Below are 20,735 nucleotides of genomic sequence, written 5' to 3' on the forward strand. Positions count from 1 at the left end.
CCTTCAATTTGAAAAGGTAGGTCTAAATGCAAAGAAAAAGAAAGGCAGCAGAGAAAATCCTCAACATAGATGCCTCCAAATGTATTTAATGTTTTGTTTCTCCAAAGTTGTTACTCTCATTTACATTCATTTCAGTCCATTGCAATTCCTCATTTAGGCACCACATTTTAAATGTTTTAGTTAAAGATGTTATGGGGCTCTGAATTGTGTCAAAAGCATTTTTGATACCTGCATCAGTGATTCGGGAGAGGGTTATGGAATGACAACATAATTAATTTTCTACTGCAGAAAGCCTAATGGATCACAAAAAAATGTCCAAATTGACAATGCAATTTCAATGCGTGGCTTAGTGTGTCCCTAAAGGTGTTACGAACTAATGAGATAAGTAACATCACAAATAGAAATGCACTTTGTTTTGTTTGTTTATTCAACTTGTTGCTTTGTTCACTGTGTTTCTTAGTTAACCAGTGAAAACTTGACATTAGGCCATTTTAAAGATTTTAAAGAAGAAACACCCCATCTGGTCAATAAAGTGACATTATTTTTTCTTAATTTATCACTGTTGGAAATATTCTGAAAACACACCACTTAATCGATTACCTATCCTGTGGACTGATTTATTGCTTTTGTTAACTTTAAATGTTAGAACTGCTACATTGAAAAAAGTAAATAAGTAAATACTTGTTTGACTTTCTTTTAAATCTTCTAAAGATGGGAACACTGTTTTAATATTAATTAACTTGATCCTCAGTAGAATGTTTCTTAACACAATTTTTATTGCTGTTTTTAGGCTGTATCTCAGGATATAAACAGAACTGCAATTTCCTCATGAAAATATTGTTCTTTAATTTGTTGGCAGTGAATACATTCTCCTTAACCTTCCCAAATCCATACCTCTTCTTTTTTTTTTAATTTAAAATTTATGTATTCATTTTTTCCTGGAAAGACAGATTTACAGAAAGAAGAGATACAGAGGGAAAGATGTTCCACTTGGGGAGTCAACCAGCAGATGGAGCACCTTTTTCTTTGTATCTTTTCTCTCTTTGTATCTGCCTTTCTGACTTTTTAAATTGCTTTGGATGTTGTGCACATTTTGATGATAATAATTGACATGGAAGTTTTTTTTCCATGTTTTGTCTCTTCTCTCTGTGATTTTCATTGCATAAATCTTTCAGATTCCTAGTTAAATTTATTACAATGTTTTAAATTTTTGCAGGTATTGTTAGGGGTACTGACCTTACAAATTCTTTGTAGCCTTGACATTTTCTCTGTGTGTAAAGGTTATTGCTTTTTGCATTGATTTTACATCCTGCAAGTTTAGCTAATTCTGTTACAAATTACAATAATCTCTTAGTGGAGTCTTTTGGTTTCTCTATAAATAGGATCATGCCATCTACAGGAAGGGTTCATTCAACTCCAGCCTTTGCATTTTATATTCTTTTAATTTCTCTTTCTCAACTAATGGCTCTGCCTAAAACTTCTAGAACTACAACAATGAAAGTGGAAACCTTTTCTAGTTCCAAATCCATTCACCTAGTTCCAAAGTGTTTCCAAAGTGTTATTAAGCATTGATCCTTCTATCCTCAATTTGCTCTGGTTATTATTATCTTTTTGCTTTTATCATGAGTGGATTCTGTATTTTTTCAAATGCGTTCTTTAGATCTCTTGATACAATCATAAGGGTTTCATCCTTCCTATTGTTAATTTCTTATTGATACTGAGTCAGGTACTTTGTTCTGTGCGACTGCTCAGGCCCACACATATTACAATTATGGATGTCAAAGGTGAACCACAGGAATTCTAATGACTCCTTTTCTCTCTTGTGTCCAGGAAGCTTAAATTTTTAGATACTTTTTTCTAATAACCCCAATTGTCCTTCTCCTCTTGAGTTGAAATATTATAATTAAACTGGATACTCAGGTCTCCCTTCTACCAACCCATACCTCCCCCTTTGCTGAACATTTTCGCTCCACTGTTACTGACCTTGCCTCTCTTTGTCTCCACACTCCCCTCTACCATTGTTTGGAATTTTTTTGCCATTAACCCAAGAAACCAGACATAGCAAGTCACACCAGAAGTCTTCATTCCAGCTTGGAAAGGCCTTCTTCCTGTGGAAGAGGCAGCGGCGGGGAAGGGAGACAAAGCAGAACAAAGGAAAACAGCAGTGGGAAGGGGAAGAATGCAGAGAGAAGGGGCAAAGAAGAAGAGAGAGAGATCTCCTGCCATAGTGACACAAGGGACTCCAAGGAAGAAAGAGAGCACAGAGAACAGAGCAGAGAGCAGAGAACGAGCCAAGAACCAAGAGAGCTGAGAGCCAGGAGAGCTGAGAGCTGAGAGCCAGGAGAGCTGAGAGCTGAGAGCCAGGAGAGCTGAGAGCTGAGGGCTGGGAGAGCTGAAAATAGGGAGAGCAGGGAGAGCAGGGAGCCCAGAGAGGATGGAAGGGAGTGTGCTTTCATAGCATGGGGCAGGCACTGGGAGTACAGGTTGGTGGGGATTGGTAGACATGCTGTTAGGTGGGGGACAGGGATATGGAGCCACAAGGGATTGGTAGATAGAGCTGTCAGGGAACAAAACTGGGGCTAGAATTAAAGAGCCCGAAACTGAAACTGACTTGAAGCCTACGTCGGGAAACTGAAAATGCAATTTAAGGAAAGGGAAGTCTAAGGGAAGCAACTGTTTGAAGCAGCAGCAGGTCTAAGATGGTGGGGGTCTCATCAGTCCACACACTTGACCGCATTGATGAAATGACTTGTCCAGCCTTATATGACAAGGGACCTGAGCTCCTGATGGGCATGTCCCTTCTGGCCACCCAGATGGGGGAAGCCCCTGCTATGGTCTTGTTTCTGTGGAAGCAAAGCTCTTGTAGCAATGCTGGCTTTCACTGAGAACCTCCCACCCTGGCATCTGGACTTGTCACCAGCCAGTGGAGTGAGCTCCCGGCTTAACAAAGGGCAGGTGACCCTTGTGAGTGATTCGGAGCAATGGGAGTACCTTCTCTGTTAGTTTGGAGTTGGGGCCTTCACAGATTTAGGCAAGCAGGTGGGTGTTATGAAATAACATCCTCGCTTCAATAACTTAGTTATCATTTGTGCAGTTCAACTTCCTTGGCTAATTAATTCATATCTTTGAAACTGGAGTTTAAAATCACAATTTTTTATGTATATGATATAGACTGTCACTCCTTTAAAATCTGAAAATTACATCTTTCTTCAATGAGTAGTTCTTGTTTTCATTTCTTGGGTAAATAAAGCTTTTTTTTTTTCCTGGTTGATCCATTGAGAAACAGAAAAACTAAAAATTGATAATGTGTCTTGAAATAAGAAAATTAGTGTTTTTTTCCTGCCACTCATCATTACTTTATTTTTTCCTTCTATTTTTATTTTTACTTTTATGATACAATTCCATAGACTCTGGGATTTCCCTTACCGCCTCCCCAAATTCTGTCTCCCAACTTATTTCCCCCATATTACAGTAGTGTAGTCCTTCATCAGCAGTCACAAGTCCAACATTCTGTTATTTAAGTGTATTCTGGCATTATCAGTACAGACAATGGCAGACAAAGAGGAAGCACAAATTATGTGGAGCAAACAGACATTAAAAGAGAAAGGTTTCTTAATTTTCTTAAGGAAGCATTCCCAATGACCAGAATGGCTTGATCTAATTAGCTTTATTTTAATTAATGTAACTGTCCATATTGGTAGTGGTGTTAGATTTTCTGATGAGTGCTACCCTGGATGTGAGTTTTAGAAAAGCTGCTTGTATCAGTTATCCAGTTAGACTCCCCATTTAACTGGAGATGCCAAGACAGAGAAAAGTGATGCGATTAGAACTCAGGTCCTGTCTCCAAAAACCCTTGCTGCTTCAAGAAAATTAGCTTCAAGTTAGTCCCCTCTGGGCGTTGGCAGTAGTTGGCTGAGTCTACTTTCTCTTATCATTTATTCACTTCTGCAGAGGGTGTTGGAAAGGAAACAGTTGACAATTGTTAGGAATATTGTCAGCTCTCTTCTGCATAAGGTTGATTCTGAACACATTTTAACAGTTGTGCAGGAGTTTTTTCTAGAATGTATAGGGAAAAACATAACTGAGTTGGTGTGTGCATGCATGTCTGAGTGTGAACTGGGATAGTAAAAAAAAATGAAAAATTTATCCTGGAGAAATATTTTCTTTCAAACCTCTTGAAGGGCTTGGTTTTTTTTGTTTGTTTGTTTGTTTGTTTTTTGAAGTGCTTGTTTAGTAAGATTTTCTGGTCCCGTGTGAAGGGCTTGGGGAGTTTACAGTGGCTGATGTTGGCGCCTGCTTTGCTCTCCTCTGTCAGTGCTCTGTTGATTCTTCAATTGTGAGAAATTAAAAAAAATGCCACTTGTTGTATCACCTTGGATTTTCTCACAACAAAAGTATGTACTTCCTTCTCGGCCTCCCTTGTTGACTGCCAAACATTTCTGTTTTTCACGACACTCTACTTGAAGATTTAGTTTTGAGTGACTTCAAAGGACTTAAGGAAATGGCGTTTAGTTGTTGACACAATTCCACATGATGCAGAAAATATTAAGCTGGAACATCTGTTCTACTTTATACATGGAGATATGTCAGGAGAATAGCCTTCAGTTGTGACCATTCTGTTACATCATTGTCACTGTATGCTTTCTCTTCATCCCTGGAAGACCCAGAATTCAGCTATAGTGTGAGTGGCCTCTATCTTTAGAAGTACCGCAGGGCAGGAGGCATGATGGTACTTGATTTCATCTGCCTGTGTTCTTTCTCAGTAGTTGGCTTGCTGCTTCATGTCTGGAGAAGTGATCTTTGGGAAATAGACTAATGTAGGCTGAAGATCAATTAGATCATTTGTGAGGTTTGTTGACTGTATACAGGCAAGAATAGTGTAGATTTTTATTCATAGACACTGCAAATCAGTATTCTAACTACCAGAAAAAGAAACGAATGTCTAATGCATTGGACAATTCTTAATTGTCTTTTTTATTATACAAAGCTGACAAGCAGAAGAATTATGAATAACACCAAGACTTGGTGATGTAGCTGCTTTGATTATATACCATCAGTGTGATAATGGAGTTGTCATCACAAAAACTTGCCGCTCTGCTGCTCTTGGGCAAGAGATTCATCTGTGTCTGCCTGTGGAAGCTTTTCTTCATATGTATTGTAGGAATCTGTGATAGCCTCAAGGGACAAGAAAGTACAGTTCTATTAAAAGCAGTGGTAGTTCTTCAAATCTTTTTGTAGTCCAGTGACTAAAATTTCAGTAATTCAAAAATATATTCTCAGGTTAAAAGTCTCTAGAAATTTCACATTATTGGTTCACAAGATCATGTCAACAGCAATACTTATCCTTCCTCCAGCACAGAGATTATAAGCTGGTTGTCAGTAAAATTCTTCCAAGGAATTTCACTACAAATTTCATTCATAGCTCATTCGCTCTTGACAGATCAGTCTTTGATTGTCCCTTCAGTAGGGTGGGAGCATGGAATATTGTTCTTATGTATCAACCCTAGAACTCTGGTGTATTTTTTTAAATTATTTTATTCATAGGAAATTTTCCCAGTGAAGTTTTAGGTGTGTACTGCTATTTCTCCTGTTCCCTAAGAAAATAGATTATATTTACATTATGCCATGCTACTCAGCTTTAAAAGGATGCAGTACTCTTTTTTTTTTTTTGAAATGGAAACCATTATGGTTAGTGAAATAAGCCAGTTCCCAAAAGACAAATAGCATGTTTTCCTTGATCTGTGATAGCTATTATGTGGAGTACAAAAAATGTAATTTGTGGGGGCTAGATTGACATTTTGGGAACTGATTGTAAGTACAGCCTTTGTCTAGATTCTTGTGGACATTTTCTCACAGAAAATCCAACTCAAGGGACTCAGTGGCATCTTCATCTGTGTCCTGCACGTAACAACACATCTCCAGGACCAATACGATGGAAGGGAAAAACTTAATGTGAATCAAGGAGAATTGGTTTTGCATAGAATTTATTATTTCTGTAAATTTCAGCTGCTCTTTGAAAGTGAGTTTCTTCAGTAAGAAGTAAAATGTCAGTGTCACCTGAATATAATGAATACGTTTGTGTTTCTCAAGGTCATTAGCAGTCACAATGCTAGTTCTACCACAGGGCAAGTGTTTAAAGTCTGTGCAATATGTGATCAATTATGAGAGCTCACATTTCTCTATTATTGCGTGCCCAGTTTCTGAAAGTGTCCTTCCTGGAAACAGCCTTTCTCTATTTTATATATCAGGATGAAAACTCTGGCACCATTTTTTCAATGATTTGGAGGCAAAACAGGGTGCAACAGAAGTTGTATCTGAACTAAACATTTCTGAATGTCCTTTGAAGAATGAATGGATAGATGGATGGGTGGATGGATTAGTTCTGTTTAGCAAGCTTCTATTTCAACACGCTTATTGTAAAAGAGGCCATAGAGTCTTTTATTGTTAAGCCTGAGACACAAGCCATTCCATAATACAAAAAGAGAAAAACTGGAATTTATGCATAACCCTGTTATTTAGAGATGTTGTAATCTATTTTATCTTACACATATACTAATATTTTACAAAGTTCCTAAGTTTTATATTCTGATTTGTTTATTTAATATGGTAATGATGTTTCCCCTGACAATTAAGCATTCTACAGCTGGCTCTTCTATTTTATCAGAATTTGTTTATATACTTTATATAGCTGGTTATTTGGATCCTTTAAATTGTTGATAGTCTTAGTGGAACTGAAATAATTATTTCATGCATTTATCTTTATCTTTTCACTGTTCACTTAAAATTTAAAGAATATATTTGAGATGGGAGAGAGGTTGGGGTGGAAGAGAGTGGGCCAGAGTTAGATATGGAGATCCCCGATCCATTGATTCACTTCCAAAATAAATGCAACAGCCAGTTCCAAGAAAGGCCAACATCAGGAGCCAGGAACTACTTACAGGCCTCCCGTGCTGGTGATAAGAACTTCGGTACTTGAGCTATTACGTACTGCTTCCCACGATTCACATTGGCAGGGTTTCTGGGACTGGGAGCAGGACCGGGAGTTGAAACTGATTTTAACCTGATATGGTCTATTGCCAGCCTAATCAGTGGCTTAATCGTTAGTTCAGTTAACCTCTTGATGAACATTCTTTTTTTTTAAGTTGGAAAAGGATGACTCAAAGGAAAGGAGGAAGGAAATCAACAACATATACACTTTTGTGAGCAATTCTCCGATTGTCCTCTTGTTAGGTCATATCAATTCATTCTTCTACTAGTAGTTCAGGGGAGTGCTATCGTCTCATAACTTGAAAAATTCTGAATTTTGCTGTATTCTACAAGTAATAAAAAAACTAAAATAGAACATGTAAGAGTGATTTAAGTTTTCTTTGTATGTGGTTGTGAGGTAGATTGTGATCAAAGCTGTCTTCTGTAAAGACCTGACTTTTGGACTGATTTTGACAGGAGAGAGAAAAACTTTTTGGAGCACATTAAGGGTAAGGAGCTGAGATTGAGCTACTTCATCTGTTTCCTGTGGCTATAATTAAGTATGTAAGTCTTAATGCTTTTTATTAATTTAAGAGGCTAATATAGTTCACAGTTCTGGAGTTTTAAGAGCATGGTTCCAGCATCTACTCTGAGCCTGCAGTGGCAGGAATGTTTACATGAGCACAGCGTGGCAGGACAGGGCTTCAGGTGAACTCTTCTGGAGGAAAGAATACAGTCCCATCAGACCTTATCCCACGGATGGAGCCTTCTCTTCCCTAGTGCCAACCTGCTCTCTCTGTCTTTATCCTCTCCCCTTCCCTCGTCTCCTCTCTCTCCCTCCCCTCCCTCACTTACTCCCATCCCTTTCCCTCTTTTTCTCTCCCCTCCCTCCTCTTCCTCACCTCCTTTTTTCTCTCCTCTCTTCTCCTCTCCTTTCTCATTTGCTCTTTCTCTTTCTTCTGTTCCCCCTCCCCACAGCTCCCCCTCCCCTCCTCTCTCTTCAACTCTCCTTCCTTTCAACTCCTCTCCTCTCCTCCCCTCTTGTGCCCATCTGTTTGCTCATTCTCTCTTTTTTAAAAACAAATTATTTTAAGGCAAAGTTAGAGAGAAAGGGAAAGAAATAAAAATCTAAATTTTCTGGCTTACTGTCCAAATACAGCCAAGGCTAGACCAGGCCAAAGCAAGGAGCCAAGAGCTGCACTTGAATCTCGTATGTGGTTATGGGGACCAAGCACTTTGACCATCTTGCGCTACTTTCTGGGCCATTAGAAGGAGCTGGATTGGAAGTGGAACTGCTAGACTGGAACTGACACTCATATGGGATGCTGCCATTACGGACAGTGGCTCATCCTGACAAGATCTTGTCCTATTTCTTAAATGTCCAACCACCTCAACATCAATACACTGAGGACCATGCTTGTATAACATCTACTTTTGCAGGGTCAGCCTTATCCACATAATGATAGCCAACAAATGACATGTACAAAGACATAGGGTCCAGAGATGGCACTGATTTTGGGGAAAGTATTAGAGTGGTTGATAATTTTATTGAATGGAGGGCATTGAATAGAGATCAATACTGAAAAATAAAGTTGTTTCTTGAACATTTTATGATAATATTAGTTTGTATTATAGATCAGTGTATCTTCTAAGGCTTTCTCTAGCTCACCAGGCTTTATAATTACACAAAGCTTTGGAAAATAACCCTTTTGGGTTATTCCTTATGTTTCTCATTAAACTTGAGTGTTGGAGCCTAGCAAGTGGCACAGCAAATTAAGCCGTGACTTTTAACTTCAGTTTCTCATGTAAGAGTGCTAGTTTAAGTCCCAGCTGCTCTGTTTCTGATCCAACTTTTGTACCAACACTGGAAGATGGCCCAAGTGGTTGGACCCTGCCACCCATATGGCAAACCCACATGGAGTGGTGGGCGGTGACTTTAGTCTGGTCCATCCCTGAATGCAAGAGCGTTTTGGAGAATGAGTCAGTGCATGGAGTTTATTGCTCTTTTGGAGGCATTTGGTCTGGTAAGAAAGGTACATGCATATCATACTCATTCTGTCCTCAGCAGCTGTGCATGTGCTATCTGGCCTTGGAAAGTACTGATCTAATAAGGACATCAATGTATGGAATCACTTTGTGCAGAAGTGAAGTTTAGAAATAGAACCAGCAGTCATAGGGGGACCGAGCTTATGCAGGAAAAGTTGGAGGCAAAGAACAGTCAGGAAGCTACTTTATTTGAAATAGAAAAAAGACACAGAAAATATCAAAACTGAGACTGAGAACAAGAAATGACAATAAATAGATGACTTCACCTAGGATTGGGAGTGAGAAATAGAAAGAACAGGAAAAAAAAAATCATCAAAGTATTTGTGAGACCTGTGCGACAATGGAGAAAGAAAGGTAAATAGAAGAAATGAGCTCTTGTTTCTGGTTTGAATGGGTCAGTGGGTGCCAACAAGTTAATGAAGAAATGCTACAAGATGAGCAGGTGGAATGGGAAGATAATATATGGGACTGGGTGAATTTGAGATATCTTTGATTTTTTCAGTGTGAAAAAAATGCAGGTGAGGAGTTCCACAGTTGTCTTCTGCTGTTAAACACAACCAGATTTTGAGGTTGGTCTCGGTGAATTCATACTGCTCAGTAATGGAGCAGAATTCTGTTTACATGATATGTATCATATCTCATTTTTAAAATTTGTATTATAAACATGCTATAAAAGTTTATGGCTGCTTGGGTAATTGGCTAACAAAACTTGACTAAGGTGTGGGAGAATTGTAATATTTCCTCATCAATACCTTATTTGTTTATATGTGGGATATTTTTCTTATATTAAAATGGAATAGCTATCATAAGGATTAAAAAATTTGTATTTTTATTTTTTGGGAACTATCTTCAGAATGTGAACATGAACATTTCAAGTGCCTATAGATACTAAAAATAAGATTCAGGATACAAATTCATTTTATTACTTCAGATAGTTTGAAATGAAACTTTAATACCTTGGTTAGAGATCAGAAGAACTTGTTTAAAAAATATTTTGTTTGTAGGCCCAGCATGGTGCTTCAGTAGGCTGTTTATCCACCTGTCAGCATTGGCATCCCATATGAGCTCAGGTTCTAGTCCCAGCTGCTCGACTTCCAATATAGCTCTACCTGTGCTTGGACTGGAAATGCAGTGGAGGATGGCTAAGGCCCTTGGACCCCTGCACCCCTGTGAGAGACCCAGGAGCAGCTCCTGGCTCCTGGTTTTGGATTGGCTCAGCACTGGTCATTGTGGACATTTAGGGAGTGAAGCAGGGAATAGAAGATCTGGGTATTGCTTCTCCGTTATGTTGCTCCATGTGTGTTTGTTTTGAGCACCTATTCCTTACTTATCTGACTTAACTTGCTGGCCCTAGAAGAAAAGCTTAATTGATTACTTCATATTTTTTAACTACAATTTCTTAACCTTGTTTTCTCAAAAAGATGCTAAATGCTTTTCATGTATGTTTTAAATGATTGCATAAAATAATTTAGAAAATATAGTTAATATTTGATTGATATTTTAAAATCTGTTATAATTTCTAATAATTTATTATTATTTTAATAATTTAAATTTATGTTAAATAATTCAGGAACATGACTATATTTTGAAAAGTTACAGATGTGTTTCTGTGTATAACAAACAATTTGGAATATTTTTTTTAAAAAGAGAAAGGCACCATTTAACTCTGTTTTAGGCTAAATCAATGATGAAAGTGAAGACTGTTAATTTTAGAGCTTAGATTCAACAACTTCAATATAAATTTTTTAAAACACTTTTTGTTTTTGATTATGTTTATATAGTCGATCAGAGTGGGAAGGGTTAAGGGTTAGGGGAACGTGGGTGAGACCATTGTTTCCAACTTTTCTTTTTCTTCTTTCCGTCTCTGGGAGAAGACATACCCAGCCTCCCAATCACTCGTAGTACCCATGGATGGGGAATGGCCATCCAATATTGACCCAGAGTTCCTGGCAGAATATGTTCTGAGGATTCTGCATTGTTTGAAATGCTCTCAGTCTCACCAGTCCAAGGATGAGGATATCCTTCCAATGTCCATTGGATTACATATTCAAACTTAGTCTCCATTTGGCCAGATATTTACTGTCATAGCTTAGTTGGGGTAATTGTTTAATTTGTTTTGTCGTCCTTCCTTACTATGGTAACAGATGTATACTGCAGGCCCCAGTTGCTGCCATATCCTCAGTGTGCATCTGGGCCTGCTTTCCACTGCTCTGTCTTTTTCACTGAGAATGCCCAGTTCCGACACATGCATTCCACAGTCAGACCACCAATCCTGGAAGGATGTGAGCTCTCAGTCCCTGTATGCCCCAGCCTGTGTCATCCCCCAGATACCCTGCAACCCCACACACAAAGTCCCCACAAGTGTGCACCCAGGAAGCCAGTGGGCTTTGCCCCGGGCCATTGATGCCCGGGCCACCCAACCTGAGCCCTGCCAGTCCTCTCACCACTAGGGCTCATGGACCTGGCACCCACTGCACAGGGGGGTCAAAGAACAAAGGCCAAACGAGCCATATACCAAAAGAACCTCCTACCCCTGGGGCTCACAGATCTGTTACTCATTGCACAGGCAGGCCAAAGGACCCAGGCCAGGTGACCTGGGCCCCATGGTATTCCCTGTCCCCAGGACTCACAGACCCAGCACCACCATGCAGGCAGACCTTAGGACTAAGCCAGGTGACCTGGGCCCTGCCAAATCCCCTGCTGTTGAGGTTCACAGATCTGCCCCTCCCTTACATAGCTTTAGGGAAAAAAAAATAATAGGCTAGGCGACTGTGCTGGCACCTGATGTGGTTAACAAGATTTGACATTACCCAGGCCCAGGAGCCCTGCCAGCTATTAGCTGCTTTTCTCCCAGCAGTGTAACACTTGCCTAGGTACAATGCAACCTAGGCCATTGCCCACAGTTGGGGGCTTCAATATAAATTTAATGAGAGTGAGTTAATGTAATTTTGCTACAAGGTTTAATGCATCTACCATATTCTCTTAATTTGTTTAGAATAAAATCATTTTAGACAACAAGCAGTGTTCTTACCATGGAGTCTAATACACTCAGGACACTGGGAGTTAATTAGTAACTATGGCAACTCTTGAAGCCACAAACTGGGAATGTGACAGAAATGCTTGACTGACAATAGATAGCTCTATAATGTGCTTCCAGCTCTGGTCAAAAATAATAAGCTAATAAGCTTTCTAAAGAAGATGGTGCTCAGGGATTGAAGATATGATATTGAATTTACTTAGTCCTTTGTGAAAAGCATTTTTCTTGCTGACATCTTCAGATGAACAGTCAAATAGGCCCAAATGAATGCTTCTCACTGAAATGTTAAAAGAGAAAATTCAACAGCTAATGAAAAACAAAGTATTAGAGGGGTTTGGGGACAGTAACATGATAATAAAATGTTTTGTTGCTTTGAGGACACTGTTATCCTTGCATATATTGTAAAACAGAATTATTTCTCCAAATATTTTACATGTTAGACTTGCATGTAATTTAAAACGTTTCTTTCACAAACTGTGTTAAAACAGGAAGTGTCTTTTTTAATTGAACTGCTTTCTAGGTAAGATTACACATCTTTCTCAAGCAAAAGAAAACAAAAGCAACAGTAAAGATTTTTCCCTAGATATAATGAAAGATTCCTTGTTTTCAAGTATTTAAAAATTATGCAGATTTTTGTCTTCTTTAAACTATGAGAACATATGAGTATGGAGCTGTATGCATCTCATGCACTTTGTTGCACATTAGAATGAATTGGTTCAGTGTTTATATGAATGGAAGTCCTGCACAGAAGCCATTGAGATTGAGATATTTATTTTACATATGAAAATACTGACAATATCATAGAATATCATAATGGGGTATGGGTATTGATCAATCAAGATCAAGATGCAAAATTTTCCCTTCCACATCAGGATCCTTAATGTATGCCTTTTGTAGTTGCGTGATAGTTCCTGCTAGCAGCACCTATGCCCTACTTATCCTGGGGTATGTGCTGGTCTGTTGTACACTTCTGTATTTTCCAGTTCATCGATGTTATATAAAGCTTATATATGATTTAAGAATCATCTAGGGCCCAACACAATGACTCATGTGGCTGAATCTTCACCTTGCAAGTTCAAGGATACCATATGGGCATCGGTTCATGTCCTGGCTGCTCCACTTCCCATCAAGCCCCTGGCATATGACCTGGGAAAGCAGTGGAGGATGGCCCAAAATCTTGGAACTCTGCACATGCGTGGGAGACCCAGAAGAAGCTCTTGGCTTCTGGCTTCAGATCAGCCTAGCTCTGGCCATTTGCTCATTTGGGGAGTGAACCAGCAGATCGAGTATCTCTCTTTGTCTCTCCTTCTCTCTATAGTTCTAATCTGCCTTTCCAATGAAAACTAAAGAAATTGGTGTTTTTTAAACTATTATGTAATGTGTTCGAACTAACCTCTTTCACTTGACATAAATACTTGAGATTATTCGACATATTACATATATGAATAATTTCTCCTTTTATTTAGCAATTCAATATAATTTAATTTTTTCCAGTTTTTGATTATTACAAATAAAACACTTATGTGCTTTGGTGTCTAGGTTTTTGTGTGAATAAAAGTCTCCATTTTTTAGCATAAATAATCAAGAATGCAGCTTCTGCCATGTAGTGTGGTAGCAGTATTATTATTAACAAGCTGCAAAAAGCTATTAGAACATATATATCTGTTAAGTAAAGTTGCAAGTTACAAAATAAACATAAAAAAGAGTTGGTTTTCAATATTGACAACAAAGTCACTGAAAGAGAAATCAAGAAAGAAATGCCATTTGCTATTGTGAATATAATGCTTCGGGATACATTTATCTAAATAAGTGAAAACCTCTACAATGAAAATTGTGGAATACTGATGAAAGACATCAGAGACACAATAATTGGAAGTCTATATTGTAAGACTGCATCATTAAAATGTCTGTACTACCTAAAACAATCTACAGATTGAATGCAATTCCTGTGAAAATACTAATAAAATTGTTTGCAGAATTAGAAAAAAAACCCTAAAATTCAAATGGAATCATAAAACTCGAAGGATAACCAAAGGATTTTGAGCAAAACGTCAAGCTGGAGACATCAAAGCAGCTAACTTGAAAGCATACTAAAAATTATAGTAATTAAAATAGCATGGTGCGGACATGTAAACTGATGCATACATTAATGGAGCAGAATTGAGAACCCATACCCACCTACACACTTCCAACTTATTTTTGACAAACGTTCCCAGGATATGTTTTAGAGAAAGAATAATATCTTCAACAAATAGTGCTGATAAAATTGTATGTTTGTATGTATGTAGAAGAATGAAATTAGATCCATACCTTTCACCATGTACAAAAATCAACCCAGGCTTGATTAAACAAACAAACAAACAAACAACTTGATACTTGAGATTTGAAACACTGGAAATGTTCAAGAAGCTGTAGCAGAAGCACTTCGAAACATTGGTATGGGTGATGACTTCTTGGATAAAATTCTCAATGCACAGCCAGCAAGAGCAAAACTAGACAAACAGGGTTATACCAAGACCAGAACAGTGTGCACAGGAAAGGACATAAACACTAGAATGAAGACATAGCTAACAGAATGGGAAAAATATTTGCAAGATGCTTCTATGACAGAACTCACAGACAAGACACACAGTCCTCTTTAGGCAAAGTTTAGCTTTCAGAAAAATACAAAGGACTAAAAATGTTTCAAAAAAATACTCAATATAATTTTGCATTAGGGAAGCACATATCAAAATCACAGAACAATATCATCTCAGCCCTGTCAGAATGTATGTTATGCAAAAGCCATGAGGAATAATTACTGATGAGGATATGCAGAAAGGTACTTCAGACAGCGTTGGTCGATTTCTTGAAAAAAGGTGAAAATGATTGTGCTACATGATCTAGCAATCTCAGTACTGGGTACATGTCCAAAACACATGAATACTTTGTATCAAAGAGATATCTGAATCACCATTTTTATTGCAACACTGTCCATCACAGACAAAATATGGAGTCACCCAATGTGTCCATCTTCATGTAACAGTTTTTAAAAGAAAGACGTTTCATCAAAAATGGTTATAATTGGAGGACATCTTGTTGAGTACAACTTAACAGACACAGGAAAACAAAACCAATGCTCTCCCTTTTAAGTAGGAGCAAAAATTAAAACAAAAACAACAAGCCACATAAAAAGGGAAGCCAGGTGTATCAGTTTTGCTGAAGGTACAGTGCTTTGTCATAGAGAGAGAAAGAAGAAAGGAAGAAAAAAAATACTAAGTTGTTTTCAGAAGTGCTGCATGATATTGTATTCCCACAATATCATGGGTCAATGAATTTCATCATTTTCTTGCATTTTGTGTTGTAATTTTTTTAAAGATTTATTTATTTTTATTACAAAGTCAGATATATAGAGAGGAGGAGAGACAGAGAGGAAGATCTTCCGTCTGATGATTGACTCCCCAAGTGACTGCAATGGGCCGGTGCTACGCCAATCCGAAGCCGGGAACCAGGAACCTCTTCTGGGTCTCCCATGCGGGTGCAGGGTCCCAAAGCATTGGGCCGTCCTCACAAGCAGGGAGCTGGATGGGAAGTGGAGCTGCCAGGATTAGAACGGGCGCCCATATGGGATCCTGGGGCGTTCAAGGCAAGGACTTTAGCTGCTAGGCCACGGTGCCGGGCCCATTGTGTTGTAATTTTTTTAGAAAGAAATTTAACCATTGTAACAGTGTGTAGTGGGTTCAAGTTGAACTTTTAATTTGTATTTTGCTAATGACTAGTCATGTTGAATATCTTTTGCTATTCTTGTTTCCTACTGTTATATATTCTATGGAATACCACTTTATGTCTTTTGAGCAGGTTCCACTGGATTTTTTTTTACCTTAACTGTTGACTTGTGAGTGTATCTGCCATACTGTAGTTGCCAATTCATCATCAAATACATGATTTAAACATATTTAACCATGTGTTTGTCATTTCTCTTTTCATCCTCTCAACAAAAGTTTTTCCTTTTTCTTTTAAAAAAAAGATGCATTTTTAAAAAAAATTTTATTATTATTGGAAAGCCGGATATACAGAGAGGAGGAGAGACAGAGAGGAAGATCTTCCATCCGATGTTTCACTCCCCAAGTGAGCTGCAACGGGCCGATACGCGCCAATCTGATGCCAGGAACCAGGAACCTCTTCCGGGTCTCCCACACGGGTGCAGGGTCCCAAAGCTTTGGGCTGTCCTTGACTGCTTTCCCAGGCCACAAGCAGGGAGCTGGATGGGAAGTGGAGCAGCCGGGATTAGAACCGGCGCCCATATGGGATCCCGGGGCTTTCAAGGCAAGGACTTTAGCCGCTAGGCCACGCCGCCGGGCCTGATGCATTTATTTTTATTTGAAAGTCAGATCTACAGAGAGGGAAAGACAGAGAAAGATTTTCCATCCACTGGTTCACTCCCCAAGTGGCTGAAATGGCCAGGGCTGAGCCAATCTGAAGCCGGGAGCTTCTTCTGGGTCTTCCATGCTAGTGCAGAGTCCCAAGGCTTTGGCCCATCTTCTACTGCTTTCCCCGGCCACAAGCAGGGAACTGGATGGGAAATGGAGCAGCTTAGATACGAACTGATGCTCATATGGGATTCTGGTTTGTGCAAAGTGAGAACTTTAGCTACTAGGATGTAGCAATGGGCCCAAGAAAGACTTTTTCAAAGAAATTCTTCATTTTGATGATCAACTTTATCTACCTTTCTTTTGACAGATCATGTTTTTATAGTCATGGGTCTAAGGATTCTTGGCCTAGTACTTTATTCCAAGAGTTTTTTTTTTTGTTTGTTTTTCTTCTAAACGATTTATAGTTTTACAATTAAGTTGACATTTAATTTTTGCAAGGAATGACACATAGGTAGAGTTTTGATTTTTTTTATCTATAGATGTCCAATCTCTTTTTAATAAAGGTCTGATTCTTCCTGTTAATATTTTTGCACATCTATAAAAATAACTTGTGAACACATGTTGCTGTTTTCTGCTGGTTTCCTTTCTATTCCACTGGTTTATGCACTTTCCTTTGGTAAGTACTCTGATGTCTTTTAGTTTCTTCAGTAACATAATAAATCTTTAGATGCTAGTGACTTTATTGTTTTTCATGAACCATTTTAGCTATTCTAGTTCTGCTTTTTCATATGAATTTTTATAATGTCTGCTTTTGCAAAAATATTATTGTAGTTTTCATAGCCAATTTTAAACATATGTCAATTTAAAATAATTCAGAGCTTTTCTGTGTTCAGATATTTCATCAGTGAACTTTGTTTTTCTCTTTGTGGTTGTTATCAACCAAATCCTGTACACATTGTTAGATTTATATGTATTTGATTTTTTTTAATGCTTGTGGATAGCATTGCACTTTAAATTTTTGCTCATGTGTTTATTGCTAATATAATCAGACAATTTGAATTTATTACATTCATAATTATTATCTGCTCATCTTTTATTTTGTGTACTTTCTGAACTTTTAAATTCTGGAATTATTTTGTATATTGCTTGGTTTTAAAAAGATTTGGGACCCTGCACCCATGTGGGAGACCCGGAAGAGGTTCCAGGTTCCCCGCTTTGGATCGGCGCAGCACCAGCCGTTGCGCTCACTTGGGGAGTAAATCATTGGACGGAAGATCTTCCTCTCTGTCTCTCCTCTCTGTATGTCTGACTTTGTAATAAAAATAAATAAATCTTTAAAAAAATCTTCTTGAAAGGCAAAATTACGGAGAGGGAGAAATAGAGGCATAGAGAGAAGTCTTCGATTTGCTGGTTTACTCTCCAAATGGCTGCAATGTATATGGCTGGGACAGGACAAATCCAGGAGCTTCATTCAGGTCTCCCACATGGGATACAAGCGTATAAGCAGTTGGACCATCATCCACTGCTTTCTCATGCACATTTGCATGGGGCTACATTGGACGTGAGGCAGACTGGACTCTAATTGGTTCCTATATGAAATCCAGGATGCAGGTGATGGCTTAATCTGCACAAACATGTGTGTGTATATATATACATATTTATATACATATACATATATACATATTTAGGTAGGAAATTGCGTTATTTGAAAATGGGGATAGGTTATTTTGCTCCCTCTTTCCAATTTGTGTTTGTTTGTTCTTTTGAAAAAGATTTATCCCTTTTGGGAAAGCTAGAGCTGGACTGATCTGAAACCAGCAGCCAGGAGCCAGAAGATTCCTCTAGGTCTCCTGTGTGGGTGCAGGATCCCAAGGTTTTGGGCAATTCTCCATTGCTTTCTCAGGCCATTAGTAGGGAGTTGGATCAAAAGTGGCCAGTGTCCATAAGGGATAGCAACACTTGCAGATGGAGGGTTAGCCTGTTGAGCCATGGTGCTGGCCCATGTCTTTTCTTTCTTTCCTTCTCTTATTGTACTGTCCAGAGCTTCTAGCCTGATTGAATAAGGGTGGTGATGAAGGGAATTTGCTGTGCTCTCAATAGTGAGGAGCACTGTTTGCCCCAGGAAGGATCATGTTATTATTAGCCATTTTTTGTTTTGTTTTTGTAAATAATATTTTTCAACTCGAAGGAGCTCCCAATGATTTCAACTAATTATGAGGGGTTTTTTAAATTATGAATTCATACTGAATTTTGTTAAATACTTTTTCTGCAGTGATTGATCTTATGATTTCCCCAAGTATTTTTTTTGGTTAGTGTAATGGATTGCATTAATTTAATTTTCCAGTATTGAATTAACTTACCATAAACCGTATTAAGCCACGGCATACAATTTTCTATGTAGATAGCTGTTTTCTTTATTTTTGTAAAGGATTTTTGTAGCAAGATCATGGAGGTTATTAATGTATAGTAATTATTTTTATCTGATATTTTTGTAAAGAATTAGTAGGTTCAAGAAATGAATTGATGTATATATAATTTCCTTTTTTATCTGGAGAACATTGTGCAAAGTTCATGTCAGTTGTGAACTACGTGGTTTTCCTTATTTTTCTTCAGTGTCACAAATGACTTTTTACTTTTTCTAATCTCATAACTCTTCTCTTTACTCTCTTCAAATGACCCTTCTGGGAACCTTCTCTCCCTTCTGAATCAAGTTTAGGCCCCTCTTCCTTTGAGCACCAAGTTCCCTTAACTTATACATGGGCTTACAGCTGGCTTTTATTTTTTTCTTCATACTAATTGAATATACTGAATGAAAAAAGTAAAAAAAAAAAAAGTTTCATTAGTAAATCACTGTCTCACTGATCCATAAAAGCAGTCATTGTTTTGGGGATGATTGTTGGCTTCTTCATTGCTATATTTCCCATTCGGAGCTTGGTGGGTAGTTGGCTCTCAATAATAATAGTAATAATAACAATGATAAAATAGAATAATGCAAGATGAAAAAACTATTAGTATTGAAATTAGGGGTAAACCCTGAAAGCGTTTAGTGGAGGTGAAAAGCAGTTAAGATTTTTGAAACACAGTTTTCTAAAACTTTATTTGTGAGACAAAGACACATACTCATACAGTCCCCAACTATTGATTTCACTCCCAAAATGCCCACAAAGGACTTGAGCTGAAGCCTGGAGTGTGGAGCCAAGCACTCAATCTGGGTCTGCTGTGTGGCTGGCAGGAACCCAGCTCCAGGAGCTACCACCTCCAAGGGCTGCAGCCACAGAAAGCTGGAGTCAGGATTCTGGGCAAATACGGAATCAAGGCTCTCTCAGGTGGGACTCAAGTATCTTACTTGTGCGCTAGACCAAATGCTGACCCCTTGAAACAGAAACTTAAAAAAAACTAGGATGATTATTTATCACATGTGCCTATGTTCCCACTAAGCTTGGGTTGTTTTGCTTTTTACATTTTAACTTTGATTTGGTGGAATTTAAGTGGACTTTTACTGGGCCTGACTTCAGTGGCAACTAAAGATATATTATCTCAAAAACTGTAAGACAAAAAGAGGAGGAAGGAAGGAACGGACTATCATTCTATTCTTAACATTGTAAGCATTCATAGAACCCTGTGAACACTACTGAATCTTATATTTTTTAAAGAAAACACAACCTTTATTTTCAGATTTAATAGCTGGCGTTTCCATCAGGCTGTGCAAGGGCCACAGTTAAAGCTTGGATCAGTAGCCAGGAGCAGGCAGGCATAGGGTTCTTTCACCGTGACAATTTGGGTATCAAAAGGTCTTTACTTTCATGAACAAACAAGTACTAGCACACCCAGGTGATAAACTTTAGATTATAAATGAAGGTGCTGCTCGTTTCATCATACATCTTCATCTCTTTTTAACCGCCCGTTTCCCCACCTACTCTTCTGCAGTAGCATAGTCCTCTATTGGTTCCAGCTGCTTTCTCACATTGAGTCCAAAGACAGTGAGGTTGATTTTTGGGGAATTTTTTGTTCCTCATTTTGACAGTGATCTTATCTAATGCTTTTTAAAATTGATTATTGATAGCGGGGGAAAAATCTCACGTCTTTCATATATTAGAGTTTTGAGAGTCTAATTTATTTTGCTCTTTTAGAATGTAAACCGCTTTTTTTTTCTGAGCAATCTGGAAATTTAAAGAACATGTTTCTAAAATTATTTAGAATTCTTAAAAACATATTTTACAATGATTTTCTGATTTTTTTTTTTTTTGAGTTTAGCTTGATCTCACGGTAAGTCACATGTTGAAAGACTGTGTGGCTAGCGGCTGAGTTGAAGTGTGAGCTAGAAAAAAGAACAG

The sequence above is a fragment of the Ochotona princeps genome, chromosome 1 (genome assembly GCF_030435755.1).
Source record: "Ochotona princeps isolate mOchPri1 chromosome 1, mOchPri1.hap1, whole genome shotgun sequence".
Lineage (NCBI taxonomy): Eukaryota > Metazoa > Chordata > Mammalia > Lagomorpha > Ochotonidae > Ochotona > Ochotona princeps.